This window comes from Vanellus vanellus (genome assembly GCF_965231255.1).
Source record: "Vanellus vanellus genome assembly, chromosome: 3".
NCBI classification, from domain to species: domain Eukaryota; kingdom Metazoa; phylum Chordata; class Aves; order Charadriiformes; family Charadriidae; genus Vanellus; species Vanellus vanellus.
Window position 1 is genome coordinate 45,881,766 of NC_138907.1, and position 15,042 is coordinate 45,896,807.

Consider the following 15,042-nt stretch of genomic DNA (forward strand, 5'->3'; position numbering starts at 1 on the left):
CACTTTCCCCTGAAAAGATACACTTGGATAGAAAGAACATCACAGGACAAGAGAAAAAGTTCTGTGAAGTAAGAAAGCTTTAATGTGAGGAGATTTTATGCTATTGGGCTGATTAATTTTAAATAGAATACAATGGTATCATCGTTTGATCCACTTCTGTCAGAGAGTACTGCACTCTCTTTGTGAGGGCATGTGTGCTGAGAAAGAAATATAAAAAATGCCTGGCCTACTGTTGGTTAAAGAAATGGCATAAAATGTAGGTCTACCCAGAAAATCTCAGTTAAAAACTCGAAAGTTTTTTTCCCCTGTACTTTCAGAAATACATGAAGTGATTAAAAAACAACAGCAACCCCCCCCCCCGCCCCCCCCCCCCCAATCTGTTTTGCTTGCTGTTATGGCAAAACAAGTATCAGTGACCTGATCCTATTCTGTCTGGCTCATGAGACACATACGGGAAACAATTACAACATTTGCTAGAAGAAGAACCTTCCTTCCTTCCTTCCTCTTGAAATCTCTTTCCCAGAATGCAGCCTCCTATCCTTCCAACAAGACTTTAACCTTGCCAGGAATAAAGAATAAAAGACTGAAAACCGCAGTTTCCAGGGAAAAAGCATTTCTCACAGTGCCACTGTGTCTCTTCTGATCTCTCACACCTGATTTTAAGACAGATCTACAAAATGCTTTGAGAAGAGAAGGTTGGAAACTAACATTTGCAAACCTTTTGAACACTGCCAACTATGGATTCTGATTTTATGCTGCACTGTGATTTTCCCTACCTCCCCACCCTTTCTTTGTTTAAACTAATGAAACCTGTTCTTACTCTGTTCTTACTCCTAGCTAAAGTCCTCTTCTCCTGCACACCCCCTAAACTGAATTTAGGACTATATTTTCATGAACAAGAAAATGAAATAAAATTAACACTATGTTTATTTCTCAAGATGACCTTTCCTTTAATGTGGTCTGAAGCATTACCTCAGGACAAATAACTAATGAGAAAATCTTAAACCAGAATGACCATTAGCATACATTTCCCAATGAAACTGAATTAATATTAATTTCAGGACAGTACACATACAACTTAGTGTTAGGAACAATCTTCCTGGCAGGATTTATGGTTTAGATGGACCTCTCTTTTCTCTTCAAGTCAATATCAGATACCTCATCACCATAAAACAATCAAAATGTTAATAATTAATATTAATGTTATAATTAATAGTAATCAGATATATTGCCACAATAACAATTACTCTTATTTGTGTTTACTCAGTAAAGGGAAGTATTTTTCTAGGCAGTGTACAGAGAAGGAAAGAGGAAGAAGAAACCCCTAATATTATTGGGTATTAGAATAACTTGTAATATTACTAGTCAATAGGGACAAATAAATTGTTTTCACATTGTACTGATGTCTTCTACTTCACTACAGTTTAAAACCGTGTCTAGTTTGACTATAAAATACAAAGGCTTTCATATGCTGTGTGGCTACCACACCACAGGAAATGTTTCTTTTTGAAACAGCTTTGTAAGTAGAGTATAATTTATCTGCAACAGTGCAAACCAGTGTTGGTGAGCAAAATCATCAGCAATCTGCTGATGAAATTCAGTACATGCAAAATCCATTATTGAATTGAAAGGGAAAGTAGTGTTTATAGAAGTAGCTCATATACTCTTCTTTAGTTAATTTGAGGTTTGATAACAATAATGAAACACAAGGCACAGTATGTTCCAAGGAGCCGAAACAGAGAAGAACCAGACTGTAATAAAAGAAAGTTTCAGCAAGATTTTTGTAAGAATGATGCATGGTGATATATATTAAACATTAAGCTTCACTGATATTAAGCATTTAGGTTAGTGCTGAATAGACCCCTCTGCCCACAAAGGATTCCTAGTGCTGTCACACAAAGGAAATAAGCATGAGAAGGCAACAAGAATATACACCCAGCAGCTAGAGGCTGAATGTTCTCCTGTCAAAATACCAGTAAAGACAAGTCTCCCCTAGCCAAAACCAGTGAAAGGATCTTGTGGAGTTGCCTTAAACTTTAAGGCACCTAGAAGAGAAGTACTACTTGTCAGTAATGACAGTAATCACAAAATTGGTGAGGTTGGAAGGGATTCTGTTGGTGATGAAAATGATGATGGTTATTCCTACTACACAAAACCATAGCAATTATGTCCAGGGTTGCAAAGAGCTTTCTCTTCAGTATGGTATTGCATAATTCTGTCCTTGTGCTATTATCAAATCTATTCAGCCACCAAATTTATCTAAGTTATTATGGGATATTATTGTGCCATAATTACTGAGCAGCTTAATGATTTTCAGCACTGAAAAGAGAGAAAGTTTCAGTGCTTTTAATCTCCCGACAGCCTTTGACTGAGGAAATTCTGTTTTAGAATCATAGAATCATAGAATGGTTTAGGTTGGAAAGGACCTTGAAGATCATTGAGTTCCAACCCCCCTGCCATAGGCAGGGACACCTCCCACTAGACCAGGTTGCCCAAGGCCACGTCCAGCCTGGCCTTGAACACCTCCAGGGATGGGGCCTTAACAACCTCTCTGGGCAACCTGTTCCAGTGCCTTATCACCCTCAAAGTGAAAAACTTCTTCCTAATGTTCAATCTGAATCTGCCCTCTTCCAGTTTAAAGCCATTCCCCCTTATCCTATCACTACATGTCCTAGTAAAAAGTCCTTCCCCAGCTCTCCTGTAGGCCCCCTTTAGGTACTGGAAGGCCGCAATAAGGTTTCCCCGGAGCCTTCTCTTCTCCAGGCTGAACAGCCCCAACTCTTTCAGCCTCTCTTCATAGGAGAGGTGCTCCAGCCCTCGGATCATCCTCGTGGCTCTCTTCTGGACAAGCTCCAGCAGGTCCTTGTCCTTCTTCTGTTGGGGACTCCAGAGCTGGATGCAGTACTCCACGTGGGGTCTCACAAGAGTGGAGTAGAGGGGCAGAACCACCACATTTTATGTCTCATTTAAAAATCATTTTCCTCATTTTATGTCTGGAAAATGAAGTCATGGAAACAGAAGATCACTTTTTGAACCCCAGTCACCACGAGATATGACAGGCATTTAATAACATAGCCAAGAGTGCCAGCAAAACCCTACTGAAATCATTAGCAAGTTGACATGTACAGTTCATAGCAGTACTTTTTTGCAATGTCATGAATGACTTGCCTGCCTCCTAAACCCCTAATTGCCAGTGACCGAAGTCACTGCTTGGAGGAGAAAACAAGGATGGAACCAGGTGTTTGCTGCCAGCAAAGAAGTCTGTACAAAGCACAGGCAAAGTGTATTTTTCTACAGCATGTGGAAAGGATGTCCAATTTCCAAGCTGGCCTCTGCCAGTGAGTTTTGTCCCCTGGTGGGGTCTTACCTTGCTTCTTTTCTGGGCCACGCTCTTTATCTGTTAGCACTTCCCGCAGGCTTTTCTGTACGTTTGTATGCATGCAGGCATGTCCAAACCTCATCCGTGTCCCAGCTGCTCTATTGCCAGTCACTATTGGCCCTTTCTACCTGACACCCTCCCCTGCTAATGACACAATGTCTCCCACCATTATCCCCCATGAAGAAACAGCAGTTGGTTTCAGTGGAAGTATCAATGGATGAAAAACCCTTTACCTCCCGGCATAACACTTCTGGGAGAGCTGTCCTTAGCAATTTATCATGGTGTCCAGGCTGTGGTGGAAATGTGCGACATACGCCGGGGACGCCCCAGCTTCCGGCATGCTGCCTCCTCCCGTATGGCAATATATGGCCCATGTATGGCTACTTCCACAGGCAAAGGGGACAGCAGATCCACAGAAACATTACGCAGAAGGACCTGTAACAGCCTGGCACCTTAGGGAAGCCGAGTGGCTTGTGGTGAGTTTCCTGAACACCAGTGCAGAAACTTGAAGGTAGGCACTCCAAAGTTTTTAGCCACAGGCTTCCGTCTGCTTAGACATTCCCATTCATATTGTGATAGAGAGACAGACGTTATTTCGGGAGAACAAAATGTGCTATTACCACAGGATCGTATAAATACTGCCCGTCTTCTGGGAAGTTCAGATTGAAAGAAAAGCTGGATGTAACCATCCTAAAGCATTAAATATTTATGAAAAATACATTTCATGGCATTTTATGTACAATTGTGCAATATACCTTTGTGACTTTGCTCCCAAGGTACTTCTTTAATATCTTAAGTTGTTGACAAATGGCACAATACTTTGCAGCAGCAAAAGATCTCCTCTGCAGCCCCCCAAATGAACTCCCTAAGACATATTTCTTCTGCTTGATGTTAAAGCAGAAAACTGAATTTTCACCTCATCGTTTTATATTGAAATGGTTTTGGTTATGAAAGTAGAATAATCAAGAAAATTATTTTAAATATAGCTTCACTAAACTACAGAGGAAATTACATTGTCTGCTGAGTTTGAAAATCTGTCTATAATTAGATTTAAATGTCACTCCTTTCAGTGCATTTTAGCACTTCTGCAGACTGTAGTCCTTATGAAATATATAGTTTCAGAATATAGCCTTCCTCTTAAGAAAATTACAACCCCGTGGCATGCTTTCAGGAGAGTATGTCTTTGTATTAGCTATAAAAGATAATCTAATAGTTGGTGCAGTTGTTGACTAGTTTCCTCTCATTCCAGTAGCATAATTTGTTATCATTTGCTTTTCTCTATGTAATGTTGTGTCCTGTAAGTTTGGGAGGAAAATGATTCATACGTATCTAAGGACAGTAAAGAATTTTACTATAAATGTTTGTATTCCTCAAACCAGGACAATTTCCTATTTTACAAATGATGATTGTGTATATGAAATGCTTTTTACTCCATTTAAACAGTAGCGGAATTTCAGCAATTGTAATATTTTCTTTTGTTCTGTGGTCTTACTACACAAATAAAGAAAAAAGATTATTGAAATGAAAGATATTTATATGGCTGTGCTTTTGCAGAAAAGATGCTAACTGACCAGATGTTGTTGGTTTTTTTCATTATCTGTTATACCACAATAATGCCCTCACTTATAAGGTTTGGTTTTTTACTCATCCACTAGTGACGGCCATTTCCAAATTGAGGCTTGTTCCTTTGAAAAAGAAACCGAAGAGTAAAAAGTGATTCCTAAAGAAGCTCTTGACATCATATTGATATTTCATCTAGTTATCAAGGCACTGCTGTGCTTTAATGCCTTCTGGGTACACCTACAGCACGTAGTGTGTGAACAGAGCGGACAGCCGGGGAGAGGGGAAGGACAGGAGGGACCTGTTGTGTCTGTCCCTTGGCCACCTCAGCTCTCTGCCATGTGTCCTGGTGATGCGCACTCCTATAGCAGCAGCCACAGCACCGGGAAGCCTCTGTGATCCTTTTCCCCTTCTCTTCCAGTCCACTTCTAACATCTGACCAGCTCAGATATGGCCCCAAATTGGTCTCTCAGCAGTGACAGGGAGTGGAGGGAATGGGGAGTAGAGATGTAGAAGGTCAGATCGTTAGCCAGAATTGATCGGAGTAAACAAAAACAATGCAGATGGCTTATCCCATCTGCATTTTAGATGTGGGTACCTTCCTCCCTGCGAAGAGCAGATTGGCACCTCCCCCCTCCACCATGTACTGCTCGTTCTCAGCTGTTCAGCCACTGCTGGATTTGTGATTAAACCAACTGAAATGTAACGCACTGGAAATATTTCCCCTTCAGGACCTCTGATTTTCAGAAGAAACAGTTTCCCCTGTTAGCCAGGAATGAACTGTAAAAATCACACCTTAGCCCGAATAAATTCTGACTGTGCTTGAAACTTTAACCTAATTAAACTGTTAACTTCAAACTCTGTCACAAAAAGAATAAAAGAGCATTGTCATTTTTGACATTAGGTAGATAAGGCAGCATCTCCCATTTTAGCACATTTTGTACCATACAATGGTGAGTTCAGATATTTCAAATCTAATTAGGACACATACAGTAGACTTTCACTAAATTGTCATGTAAGTCGAGCCATCATTTCCAGCGCGAGCAGGTCAGGTGAGCCAGCCTGCCTGGTCCTCCTGGCTTCCAGACAACGTGGCTGGATGAAACAACACAATTTCTTCTACCAAGAGCTCCTGGCTCCAAAGATCTGTTGCTGCCAACAGCCATGGGAGCAAATCGTATGTCAGCGTAAAAAATCAATATTGAAGAACAGATTGAACTATAATAGTGTGTCTGTCAGGTTATTTAAAATTAGATGAACAAAGAAAATGCAAAGACAGGAAGCAGCCAAGAGAGGTTTACAGAGATTACTCAAAGGTGTAAAAATTGAAAAGAAACTTCTCCTTACGGAAATACCCACTGAAACCAAAAAAGTGGTTCCATCCCTTGACTTTGAAAGTCTCATCTGTGTGTCTTCTTGGACACATCATTTGTGTCGTCTCAAACACAAACAGATTGTACATAATTTCCTTTTTTGCCTATATGCTTACACTAAGGACTATTAATATTGCCCAAATAATGTAAAGGGAAAGGTCTTGTACATGTCCCAATCTAGTCTTCAGACCATAAACTTTCAAGGCAATGGAGCACAACAAATCTTTCAACAAACAGAGTGAGATAAGGTTGTCCCAAGAGGCCTTATTAAACTTATGAGAGAATTATAGACACATTCAAAAGGTTCTACTGAAAGTTACTATTGAAACCTTATGAATATTTTTTGGCGATACTCTTGAGACTTCCTGTAACATTCTACAGAAGATGCAATTCTCCTTTACACTCCACAGGGTGCTTTAAAAGCCTGCAAGGGTCATCATTTTCTAATAAATAATGTTGTATCAAACAGGACTTTGAAAATGCTCTTTTAAAGAAAAAAGTAATGAAAAGAAAAAAAGAAAAGACACTCAGAAAGCAATTTTTTCGCTATCAAGAAAAAGTAGAAAGGAGACAGCTGAAAAATGTTAGTATGCATGTATCAGTAAGCGTGAATATTATGACACTCAAGGATTGATAAAGAAATTCATAACATTAATGTATGACCAACAGGTATCTACAAATAATTACACATTAAAAGCTTCTAAAAGTGGCTTGGTGAAGTTCTAAGAAATATCACTAAACCTGCCTGTCTCAATTACCTCCCAAAGCTACAGAGGCCAAAAATTTTATTTATAAATACTACTGTCATTTATCTGTCCAGCAGCTCAGAAGGCAGAAATATTCTTTACAACCAGAACTAAAGCTCTTTGTATGTCATCTGGATTTGCCATCTTGGACAACATCGCAAGGATTGATTTGCGATTGCTGCTGAACAGCACGCATGTAGGTGTTAAGCTTGGGTGTAGAAGCAATGCTGGGACTTTTAGAGGGCTTTGTGCCTGAGCTGGTAAGACCTGCAAGTGCACTGTTAGGAGACATTAAGTCCCTCTTTGAAAGCAGCTTAACTCATATGTTTCTGCTCTGCAGCACCAAGTCTGATGAGCTAAAACACTAATGAACATCCGTTGCTTTATAGTCACTGAGCCTTATTCATGGTTCAGCTAAGCTTAGTTTCTGCTAAGAGGGAAGTTTGCCTGTAATTATATATTCCTCATCCTTTCCCAGAGCAAGGTAAGGAAAGTCTAAGGTTTATACTTCAGTGAGGAACCTAGGGAGCTTGGTGGTAGCTTGAGTAAGTTCTTACAAAGCATGATTGTATAAGCTATGATAAAACTCCTGCTGTCTACACAATCTGAGAAAAACTAGCTGTGATGAATGGATAAGCCTCACTTATGTTTTGTATACCTGGTATTCTGCTGCCTCAAAGAAAGTCTGTTTGGGCTTTGAAACTCTTTCTATCTGATCCTGTGTGCATTTAAGGGAAAGAACTGATGTAACGGTTATTCATATAACGTTAGCCTGTGATTATTCCTTGCTTGCAGAAAATTGTCCCTTTATTCATTGGAATCCCTGTGGATATGAATGGCTCCAGGGGATCACAACAGCCACTGAAAAGCTGGTATTTGGGACTTGTCTAATTCCTGACGCTTTTGTTGGATAAATATCTTCTGAGATCTAGACTCACAGGGATAAACCTTGCTGGGTGCCATATCAGAGTGGGTAGGTTTTCTCTGGAAACTAACTTTGAAATGCTAATAATTTTTTGAAAGCTATGTATTATTCCTAGAATTATTCTGTGCAGCTGCTCCATTTCTCATGGTTGGGACTCTCCCCATCAGGCAGGGGGAACCTGGGGGCTCCAACTTGTGGCCAGTTGTTCCTCAGAGTCTGGCCATGGGGTTTGCTATGGGAAAGGCTCATCTGATACTGTGCTTGAGTCAGCTCCTGACTCAGTGGTTGTCAGAAGGTCCTGGCTGCCAGTGAGAAACTTAGGTAGATTTTCCCGAAGAAGCTGAAATAAATGAAGTATATTACCATGTTTTACAAGAATTCCATCTTGCTTTTACCGAACTAATTACCCTGCCGTCATATAGTTGGTTATGTTTTTCTAATGCATTGTGAAATCGGTTGAATCTGGAGCTAGAGTAATTATGACACCTCAGGTTCATTTGTGATTAAAAGTGGTGACTCTTCTTACCGCTCACATTTCATCAATGAAACTCAGAGCATTTCATAAACCCCAGTACCTCTCACATTTGGAGGAATATATAAATTACTAATAAGAAATGTATTTGAACATTACACACTGGCTTTTCTTCTCAAAATATTTTCCAAATATACAAATACCTAAATGCTCCATTCTATGTGGCACTATATACAGTTTATGAGCAATCCAATAGGGGTCAGGGTAGGAAGCGAAACTGTAGTTGCCAGCAAAAATGACAGAAACCATTCTGAGATGCAAAAAGTAAATACTTGAGCTAAAATTTGGCTAGGATATGAAAAAAAATCTCTGCGCTCTCAGAAATTAAATAATGCCATTTTTAATGATGTGAGCGTCAAGGGTGTTCACTTACAACTATTAAACACAACTCCTGTTAATGCAAATCTGGACTTTATGTTAGCACAGGGTCAGAGAGATGAGTCATATACAGGGAAGTAATAGTGAATCACTGAACCCACCTATAACAGGTGTCCTCTAGACTAGCTAGGCGTTAATGATGTATGACTGCTCTGCTTAAGGTGGTACAACTGCAACGCTTAGCGGGGACAGGACGGGTTTTCTCTCTGTTCGCAGGAGACAGCATGTCCTCTGGTCCTGGGTCACACAAAAGGTTGTACAAACACGTGTAGAGGAAGGCGAAGGTTTAGGTAGCGACAGGCAGCCACATCACTCCATCTGTTCTCAGGCTCTGTGCAGTAAATAAGGGTTTCTGCTACGGGCAGGCAGCTGATGTGGGTTTGTAGCACGCACGCGAGAGGAGGAAGCTGTCCTGGCATCCTGCAAATGCCAGAAGTGCTAGGACTGGGGCAGGGGAGGGCTCTTCGGTGCCTCTGTGAGGGCAGGTGGCAAAGAACCCGCTGATTAATGGCAGGGTGATTAAACTGAGGCACAAGGATTTTGGTAAACCACGTGACTAGCTGGTAAGAGAGAGAGGATATTTTACAAGCAGAGAACTGAGACAGCAACAAGGTGACTAAATTAAACCCAAAGGTGAGAGACAGCTAAGAAACTAACATCTCCTTATTCTCTGCCCAAGTTCTTAAAGCAGACAGTGTTACATGCTCCGCTCTGTCCCACAGCCTCTGTGAGAGGCTATCCCTGCCGACTAGCTTGTGCTGCATTGCATGCTAAAAAATACTGTATGTGATGAAAGGCTTGGAGCCAATAGGGTTGTAGTAGCCTTAATTAAAAATGCAATTAAAACCCCAGAATGAGTTATCGTTAGCCAAAGGGGCTAGGAGAAACCAGAAGGTTGGTTTGGATTATTTTTTTCCCCTAATATATTGGAGTGGGAATGGAGCTAGAGAGATAACAGGGCAATTAAAAATGAGAAATGGATGAAATTAATCATGACTCAAAATGGCTGGGAGAGGCTGACTTTTTTTTTTTTTACATCTTTCTGTAGTGTATTAAATAAAGAAAAGAAGTTTGAATAATCAGAAAGTCAGAATGATGCTGCAAAATTAATTGCTGGTTAAGAGCACAGAAAGAGTAATTGGAAAAGGTAAAATATATGGTGTAATGGCTCCAGTAATGCATATCTGAAAGGAGCTACAGAGGAATTGTGGAGTCTGAACAGATTTGATGGGGCGCTGTAGGGTGTTTGCAACATCTGGCTTTATGTACCTAATGGCAGCCCTAAGTTACAAGACTCATCCCTCTCTAGTCATGGTGAGGGAGTCACCTCCAGAAGACAACAGTATAAATGAAGATCCAGGAGTCTCTGAGGGGAGCCAACCCATTCATCTGGGCATCTGAACTACTGCCTCGATGCAGGTGATGTGAAAGTCCCCCTTTGTTTCACACTGCAACAGAGAGACCAGGGGAAATAAAGGGTTTTCCATCAGCGATGGATGTGATGAAACCTGCCACTGCTGGTGCTATTGCTTCACTCAGGTTATTACAGTGTTCTTATTACCAGGACTTAAGAGCCTTACTGATATTGAGTTCACACTGGCTCTGTATTCCCTTACCTCCATCAGCTTCCAAGGGAAAAAAAGAAGGAAACTCTGAGACAGAAATGAGGCACCTTCAAAGGGCAAAGCTGCCACTTCAGTGGCTTGTACCAGCACTAAGCTCAGAAGGGTAAACTTCAAAGGGAGTGAAGCCTCTTTTCTTCAGCAGCTGGATGAAGCAAACGTAACGCATATCAGCACAGATATGGTTTTCCTGACTCCAGAGTTAAGAAAACATCTTTCATGCATCTAAAGACTGGGAAATCAAAAGTGATTCCCTCTCGATTTTCTCCTTGTGCCTTAATCTTTTAGACAGAAATGATCCCTGGCAAGAAACTGTTTTATTAACTGGAACCAACAGAGGACTGTAGAGTTGGTACACCTCAAAAACCTCCTGAAATAGGATCAATTTGATAAAATAACCAGTGGGAGGACAAGCCAGTAAGATACCCAGAAACCAGTGGTTCATCCTTTCATTGCGTACCAGCTTTGCTTTCTTCCCTCACTGCTGAAGATTTATGCATCCTTGATCATTTGCATCTGCTGCCTGGGCTTTGAAAGCAGTGCAGAGCGACTGTTCACGAGGTATTCTGGAGGGAGCGTTCCAGTCGTCGCATAAGGAAAGCCCTGGTGTACTTACTGGTGTGAAAAGAGAGAAAACAGCTCTGACAAGCAGACCATGTATGAAATATTAAAATGCTACCTACCCTGGCTACTGTGGGCTTGTATCCAGCAGTAGTACACCTTGTGTTATCAATGGGTGGCACCAGGGAGTTTAAGAAAACAAGGGAAAAACTAGTCTGCATACAGTTTTTCCGGTAGACCGCTAATTAAAAACAAACATACCAAAAAACCAGAAGAAAGTATTTTCTTTGCTGCCCTGCCTCTCCTAAGCAACCCAGCTGGGACAGAGCTGTCTGTGTGCCACCGTTCCCAGCAGCACACTATATCCACCCTTCCAGCTCCACAGAGGCATTCCAGAAAAGGGGAAGGGGGTAGGCAGCATGCAGGTGGCACATTTCCCTCACCATTTTGAACTGGAGTTAATGGTAGAGATCTCAGGCCCCCAGTTCAATATGGAAACAGGGATATAGTATCATCACCTCTCATCTCAGAGACTAGCAATAGACATCAGTGGGTAAGATGGGACAACAGAAAGTCCCGAGCCACTGAATGGGCAAATAATCTTTATTAAGTTCTGCTTGCAGGGCCTGCTCCCACCAGCTTCCACCGTACCCATTAAATCAGCTGGAATCAGGCTAGGAACATCAAATCCCAGTGGCTTCCCCTGCATGATTCCTCTTAATGCATGCGCGCAAAGGAAGGCAGCAGAAGCTCAAGTGGCAGTCTTAACAGCTTCATCCTCTCTGGAAAACCCCCAGCAGCCATCAGTGGCAGATTTTTTTCCTTAGCCTGTTTGCAGTCTTGAACTCCCATGTACATCCCACTTGTTATTTTTCAGGCAGCATTTTGGCATTTAGTCAGAAGGGAAGACCTACTGCGGGCAAATGAAAGATATCTGAGCAAAATATTTCCATCTAATTCTGCCATGAATGCCAGTTGGTCATCCGCACCTTTCTTGCTCAGAAACCCTCGGGACCAATTTGCATGAAGCTGTATATATGTGCACACTGAGAAAACCAGCAGGGCACCAACTGGGAAAAGCAAGGACCACAGCAGAAAGACAAACTGGAATCTCTTGGTCAGTTTTGGTTTAATACCTTGTATTTCTTTAGATAGATCCACACAGTGTCCCATTAGCTCCTCTGACCTGGTCTCAGTGTGATTCCTGTGACTTTACCGGCTTTCCCTCCAGTGTCAGCAGAAGATGTGGGAAAAGATACATAGTCTCTTCCTCCACAGGACGTGAAATGCATCGCTGTTTGCCCTAACAAGGATGCGTTCCCTGCTATGATCCTTTTCCCATGTTTTCAGGGATCAGACCAACTTCTTAATAGTTGTCTGCAACAACCTCTGAGATTCAGAGAACTTCCCCACTCAGCTTCCCCCATTTACTTTTCACTATTGAGAGATTTATGAAAAACCACGGGTAACTAACATTCCTTGTTACGTTCTCCTGTGATTTTCTGACAGGAGGTGTTAGAGTGGACATGCTCTTGCACTGCTACACAGAAGGTCGAATACAACCCCAAGACTTCAGCCATCTATAAGTAGAAATCATCAGCGCTGAACTCACGCATGAGTTTATCACCTGCAGTGCTCATCCTGCCTTCAGGTGTAGGTGGTGTTGAAGCATACAAAAATATAGTTCCACATAAAATTCATACTACTAATCCATGCCTTATTTTAATCCCGCTTAATAAGCCCTTTATGCATATTACAATCCTTACGGATTCCAGTGATACCTACTATAAAGGAAGCAGCTACACCGGTACGCTTGGGTTTCTTTACCCTAATCCAGTGACACAAAATAAATGAGAAATGTTGAGAAGAGCTTCTGATGGCTGTGCATTGCCTGATTACCACAAAATCATGGCTTCGATGCACTAAAAAGTCCACTCCATAATCAGTATAATTAAAACCTTATGTACATCTTCCTGTTTCCCCTGCAGAGTGGTCATTTGTTAAATTGCCAGATAAGGTTGCTGCATCAGCTTTCCATTTCAACCTGATTTCATGGTGTAATAAAGCTTGCATGAGCACTCTCTGTGCTTGCTTGCACGTAGGTGTGTCAGCCCTTGTCTAATAACTATTGCACTAAACAGCCAATTTCAATCAAATCTCTGGAGGTCTCAAAGGTATTCTGGTCCTGTAAGATTTACGACAACAGAAGACTACACGGAGGGAGAATTTTCTGTGCTTGTTTTTTCTGAAAGAATTGTAAGCACCATCCACTTTATTAGAGGTAAGGGAATCCACACAGGAGCCCAATTAAGCTTTATTGGTCCTCCAGTTTACCAAACTATGCGTAGGTAACATGATGGTCCCACATGGACAGACTCATTGCAAAATCAGAAAAACAGGGACCTCTGGAGGGCTTCTAGACCAACCAACTGGATAAATGATACTGTGCCATACCTGATAAACATCTGTCTAACCTGTTAAAGATTTCCAATCCTGAAGTCGCTCCAGACAATTACGTGAGCATACGTCTTTATTCCCCACCATCTTGTACTACAGCTGAAGCATTGTAATACATTAGTGAAGCTCTATAAAATATGGTTCAAAGCCTGCTGTTCATGGCTGCATTTGCATTTCAATTTACAGAAGTCTAGGCAAGGGAAGGAAGGTAAAACAATGCTGCAGCATTGATTTCTCTCAGGGACATGACAGTTGCATAAAGGGCTCTGCTAATTATAGCCACCAGATATCAACAGACTCAACAAAAGCCACAGCAGCATTGCAGCAATTTGGTGCCTGCCACAGTCCACAGCTCTTTAAGTTGAAAGCATTTGTCATGTCTAAGAATTGATTTTCAAAGGTAATGCCCCAGCAGCCCCCTGCAACAAAACAAGGGTGGACTTGACTCCGAAAGGTCCTTCAGATGGTGAGTCGCTGCCAGAGCACTTTCCTCCAGTGTACCTTGTTTTTAATTGATGGGACTTCTCAGAGCGTAAACCCATTATACATGACTTGCTCAACTTCAGGACTTTAATCCCGGGAAGATACCAGCAAAGGTCCCTTAAATTTATGTTGGAAAAGGTGTGGAATACCCTTAAGAGCAGAAAGTACTGTATTTAGGCAGAAATATGCTGTTCAGTAAAACACTCAAGTATGTCATTATTTCTCAAAACACCAGTACCTATGTTCCTAGATAAAGGGAATAAATCAGGCTAGCTAAAATTTACTGTCTTCGTGTAGATTTTTCACTGCCTAAATCTGGGGTTACAATTGGTGGGTTATGTGATAATTTCATATGCACTTGAAAGCGGTGCCTCAAGGAGGACTTGGCAAGACTGTGAAATGCAGTCCTCTGGCTTGCGGGAGTCCCAGCTGCTCCTTCTTTTGCTTCCTTCCGAGCTGACACCAAACTCCTGCTCACAGTCCATCTTGGTCCCTAGATTGTGTGTACGTACACTATAAGGTTTGAGAACAGAAGCAGATGAAGCAATATCTGTGAAAAACAAAGTCTGAGGACTTTTCCTTGACCAGATCTTGGCTCTGTGCTTCTCCCAACCTTTCTCTGGGAGTGAAAAGTTTAGTATGAAATTCTCTTTGGTGAATATCCTTGGTTCTGTTTTCAGCATCGCGTGGCTTGAAGTCTAAAGGCTTCTGCTGCTGCAACTTGGCACAACTGCCCCTACTTCAAGGTGGGGTCATCTTGGTTTCTATCAGGTTTGGAGCTGCCATCAGCCTGGCAATGCAAGGGGGTAATTCCTCAAATGAGGGGGATGATTTTATAGAACAAGGGAGCGATGGCATTCATACTCTGCTCTCCCTAAGCCTGCCTTCTTGCCAAAAAATGACAAAATATTTAAGCATAACATGACTTTTAAATTGTTTGTGGCATTTGGAGTTGAAACTCTAAGCAATAATTATGCTAATGAGAAATAAAGTATTTTCTTGGCAGCAGAATACTTTTTTGTTGGC